General features: G+C 45.4%; 2 long non-coding RNA genes across 20 annotated transcripts in view; both read left to right on the top strand.

Moving 5' to 3' along the window:
* The window catches only part of LOC127921200 (uncharacterized), a 3,319-nt gene extending 3,064 nt beyond the window's left edge, over nt 1-255 (top strand). For 15 of the 18 annotated variants that reach the window (XR_008108351.1, XR_008108343.1, XR_008108346.1 and 12 more), the window contains one exon: nt 1-255. This exon is cut by the window's left edge. This is a non-coding gene — a long non-coding RNA (uncharacterized LOC127921200). The other 3 variants (XR_008108348.1, XR_008108345.1, XR_008108339.1) reach the window with 1 other exon arrangement.
* A 2,462-nt stretch (nt 256-2,717) lies between these two features.
* LOC127921196 (uncharacterized) lies at nt 2,718-3,986 on the top strand. 2 transcript variants are annotated; one of them, XR_008108319.1, is made up of 4 exons: nt 2,718-3,175; nt 3,258-3,338; nt 3,501-3,583; nt 3,688-3,986. It is a non-coding gene; the product is annotated as an uncharacterized LOC127921196 (long non-coding RNA). The 2 variants fall into 2 exon arrangements; XR_008108320.1 differs by lacking the exon at nt 3,688-3,986 and having other exon boundaries at nt 3,501-3,650.
* Nucleotides 3,987-5,000: the final 1,014 nt, after the last annotated feature.

Genomic DNA, 5,000 nt, shown 5'->3' with positions numbered 1-5,000 from the left:
GTGCTCAGGTATTCTGCCACTGTGTTCTCTCTGTTTAGGGTCAGTCACAGTGCTCAGGTATTCTGCCACTGTGTTCTCTCTGTGTAGGGCCAAATAGCATTCCAGTTTGCTCTGTTTTTTGGTCATTTCTTTCCAATGTGTCAAGTAATTATCTTTTAGTTTTCTCATGATTTGGTTGGGTCTAATTGTGTTGTTGTCCTGGGGCTCTGTGGGGTGTGTTTGTGTTTGTGAACAGAGCCCCAGGACCAGCTTGCTTAGGGACTCTTCTCCAGGTTCATCTCTCTGTAGGTGATGGCTTTGTTCTGGAAGGTTATAGAATTTAATAACGGTCCTTTTCTGGATTTTGATAATTAGCGGGTATCGGCCTTATTCTGCTCTGCATTATTTGGTGTTCTACGTTGTACACGGAGGATATTTTTGCAGAATTCTGCGTGCAGAGTCTCAATTTGGTGTTTGTCCCATTTTGTGAAGTCTTGGTTGAGAGCGGACCCCAGACCTCGCAACCATAAAGGGCAATGGGCTCTATGACTGATTCAAGTATTTTTAGCCAGATCCTAATTGGTATGTTGAAATGTATGTTCCTTTTGATGGCATAGAATGCCCTTCTTGCCTTGTCTCTCAGATCGTTCACACCTTTGTGGAAGTTACCTGTGGCGCTGATGTTTAGGCCAAGGTATGTATAGTTTTCTGTGTGCTCTAGGGCAACAATGTCTAGATGGAATTTGTGGTCCTGGTGACTGGCCCTTTTTTGGAACACCATTATTTTGGTCTTACTGAGATTTACTGTCAGGGTCCAGGTCTGACAGAATCTGTGCATAAGATCTAGGTGCTGTTGTAGGCCCTCCTTGGTTGGTGACAGAAGCACCAGATCATCAGCAAACAGCAGACATTTGACTTCGGATTCTAGTAGGGTGAGGCCGGGTGCTGTCTCCTCTCTTTCTCTCTCTCTCTCTCTCTCTCTCTCTCTCTACCTCTCTACCTCTACCTCTACATATTTCTCTCTCTCTCTCTCTCTCTCTCTCTCTCTCTCTCTCTCTCTCTCTCTCTCTCTCTACCTCTACACATATTCTCTCTCTCTCTCTCTCTCTCTCTCTCTCTCTCTCTCCTCTCTCTCTCTCTACCTCTACATATTTCTCTCTCTCTCTCTCTCTCTCTCTCTCTCTCTCTCTACCTCTCTCTCTCTACCTCTACATATTTCTCTCTCTCTCTTCTCTCTCTCCTCTCTCTACCTCTCTCTCTACCTCTACATATTTCTCTCTCTCTCTCTCTCTCTCTCTCTCTCTCTCTCTCTCTCTCTCTCTCTCTACCTCTCTCTACCTCTACATATTTCTCTCTCTCTCTACCTCTCTCTCTCTACCTCTACATATTTCTCTCTCTCTCTTTCTCTCTCTCTCTCACTCTACATATTTCTCTCTCTCTTTTCTCTCTCTCAACCTCTCTCTCTCTACCTCTCTCTCTACCTCTACATATTTCTCTCTCTGTGTCTGGTTGGCCCTGCTCTACCCCTAACTCTAACCCTAGTGGCTCTATAACCCTGCTTTGTGTCTTCAGCCAGGCAAATCAGCCCTATCTAACACACACACCCCAGATAACAGCTCTATGCAAATGTATGTATGCATGTGTCAGGAAGGAAAGGAGACGGAAAGAACAGTTGTTACTGCACACACACACACACACACACACACACACACACACACACACACACACACACACACACACACACACACACACACACACACACACACACACACACACACACACACACACACACACACACACACACACACACAGACTGAGGAGGAGATTTAAACTACGAACTGTTACCTACCACACACACACACACACACACACACACACACACACACACACACGGTTACCCACAGACGTTTCCTCTTCTCTTAACTTGTAGTGTGTGACTCAGAAAGCCACTTCCTCCTTCTACTGCAGATGTTAAGACTCAGTTCAATGGAGACACATGTTAACAGGTGAAATAAACAGGGTTAGGGTTAGGGAGGGTGAGGGCCAACCACACATTGTACAGACTATATATCATGTCTAAATATACAGTGTTGTAACGATGTACAAATAGTTAAAGTACTAAAGGGAAAATAAATCAACATAAATATGGGTTGTATTTACAATAGTGTTTGTTCTTCACTGGTTGCCCTTTTCTTGTGGCAACAGGTCACACATCTTGCTGCTGTGATGTCACACTGTGGTATTTCACCCAGTAGATATGGGAGTTTATCAAAATTGGATTTGTTTTCTAATTTCTAATTTGTGGGTCTGTTTAATCTGAGGGAAATACGTGTCTCTAATATGGCCATATATTTGGGAGGTTAGTTAATGCAGCTGTTTCTATCTCCTTTTGTGGGCAGTGTGGACATAGCCTGTCTTCTCTTGAGTCCCAGGTCTGCCTTCGGCGGCCTTTCTCAATAGCAAGGCTCTCTCTCTCCCCTCCTTAATTTTGGGTCAAGTTTTCTGCCACAGTGGTCAGGTATTCGGCAGCCTTTCTCAATAGCAGGTTGGGTCTCTGCCACAGTCTCTCCCTCTCCTTAATGTTGGGTCAGGTATCTGCCACAGTGGTCAGGTATTCGGCAGCCTTTCTCAATAGCAAGGCTCTCTCTCCCTCTCCTTAATGTTGGGTCAGGTATTCTGCCACAGTTCTGCCACAGTGGGAAGGTATTTGGCAGCCTTTCTCAATAGCAAGGCTCTCTCTCCCTCTCCTTAATGTTGGGTCAGGTATTCTGCCACAGTGGGAAGGTATTTGGCAGCCTTTCTCAATAGCAAGGCTCTCTCTCCCTCTCCTTAATGTTGGGTCAGGTATTCTGCCACAGTGGGAAGGTATTTGGCAGCCTTTCTCAATAGCAAGGCTCTCTCTCTCCCTCTCCTTAATGTTGGGTCAGGTATTCTGCCACAGTGGGAAGGTATTTGGCAGCCTTTCTCAATAGCAAGGCTCTCTCTCTCCTCTCCTTAATGTTGGGTCAGGTATTCTGCCACAGTGGGAAGGTATTTGGCAGCCTTTCTCAATAGCAAGGCTCTCTCTCTCCCTCTCCTTAATGTTGGGTCAGGTATTCTGCCACAGTGGGAAGGTATTTGGCAGCCTTTCTCAATAGCAAGGCTCTCTCTCTCCCTCTCCTTAATGTTGGGTCAGGTATTCTGCCACAGTGGGAAGGTATTTGGCAGCCTTTCTCAATAGCAAGGCTCTCTCTCCCCTCTCCTTAATGTTGGGTCAGGTATTCTGCCACAGTGGGAAGGTATTTGGCAGCCTTTCTCAATAGCAAGGCTCTCTCTCCCTCTCCTTAATGTTGGGTCAGGTATTCTGCCACAGTGGTCAGGTATTTGGCAGCCTTCTCAATAGCAAGGCTCTCTCTCCCTCTCCTTAATTTTGGGTCAAGTTTTCTGCCACAGTGGTCAGGTATTTTGGCAGCCTTTCTCAATAGCAAGGCTCTCTCTCCCTCTCCTTAATGTTGGGTCAGGTATTCTGCCACAGTGGGAAGGTATTTGGCAGCCTTTCTCAATAGCAAGGCTCTCTCTCTCCCTCTCCTTAATGTTGGGTCAGGTATTCTGCCACAGTGGGAAGGTATTTGGCAGCCTTTCTCAATAGCAGGGCTCTCTCTCCCTCTCCTTAATGTTGGGTCAGGTATTCTGCCACAGTGGGGCTCTCTCTCCCTCTTAAGGGGTCAGGTATTCGGCAGCCTTTCTCAATAGCAAGGCTCTCTCTCCCTCTCCTTAATGTTGTTTTTTTGCCACTGTGAACTCTCTATTTAGGGCCAAATAGCATTTCAGTTTTTGGTCAATTCTTTCCAATGTGTTTTCTCATGATTTGGTTGGGTCTAATTGTGATGCTATTGCTGTCCTGGGGCTCTGTGGGGTCTGTTTGTGTTTGTGAACAGAGCCCCAGGACCAGCTTGCTTAGGGGACTCTTTTCCAGGTTCATCTCTCTGTAGGTGATGGTTTGTTTGTGATGGCTTTGTTATGGAAGGTTTGGGAATCGCCCTTTTAGGTGGTTGTAGAATTGAACGCCTCTTTTCTGATTTTGATCATTAGCGGGTATCGGCCTAATTCTGCCTATGCATTATTTGGTGTTTTACGTGCACACTGAGGATATTTTGGTGTCAATTTGGTGTTGGTCCCATTTTGTGAATTCTTAGTTGGTGAGCGGACCCCAAGACCTCACAACCATAAAGGACAATGAATTCTATAATTGATTCAACTATTTTTAGCCAGATCCAAATTGGGATGTCGAATTTTATGTTCCTTTGATGGCATAGAAGGCCCTTCTTGCCTTGTCTCTCAGATCGATCACAGCTTTGTGGAAGTTACCTGTGGCACTGATGTTTAGGCCGAGGTTCATGCAGTTTGTTTTTAGAGCAACGGTGTCTAGATGGAATTTGTATTTGTGGTCCTGGACCGTTGTTGGAACACCATTATTATTATGTTACAGTCAGGGCCCAGCTCTGACAGACTCTGTGCAGAAGATCAGCATGAAAAGCCTTTGTCTTTGTTTTTGTTTGTTTGTTTGTTTGTTAGGTGTGCAGGGTGAATGCGTGGTCTGTCGTGCGGTAAATTGGTGAAAAGCTAATTTGACATTTGCTTAGTACATTGTTTTCACTGAGGAAATGTACGACTCTGCCTTGTTATCTCTTGTTATCTCTCTTTTCCCTGTATCTTTCCATCTCATCTTTCTCTCTTTCCCTGTATCTTTCCATCTCTCTCTTTCTTTCCCTGTATCTTTCCATCTCTCTCTCTCTCTTTCCCTGTACCCTCTTGTTATCTCTCTCTTTCCCTGTATCTTTCCATCTCTCTCTCTCTTCCCTGTATCTTTCCATCTCTCTCTCTCTCTTTCCCTGTATCTTTCCATCTCTCTCTCTCTCTCTCTCTCTCTCTCTCTCTCTCTCTCTCTCTCTCTCTCTCTCTCTCTCTCTCTCTCTCTCTCGTTATCTCACCCTTTCCTGTATCTTTCCATCTCTCTCTCTCTCTTCCTGACCCTGAGCCAG

This window comes from Oncorhynchus keta, unplaced genomic scaffold (assembly GCF_023373465.1).
Source record: "Oncorhynchus keta strain PuntledgeMale-10-30-2019 unplaced genomic scaffold, Oket_V2 Un_contig_21663_pilon_pilon, whole genome shotgun sequence".
NCBI lineage: Eukaryota > Metazoa > Chordata > Actinopteri > Salmoniformes > Salmonidae > Oncorhynchus > Oncorhynchus keta.
The sequence above is the reverse complement of the archived record's forward strand: the minus strand, read 5'-3'. Positions and strand labels throughout refer to the sequence as shown.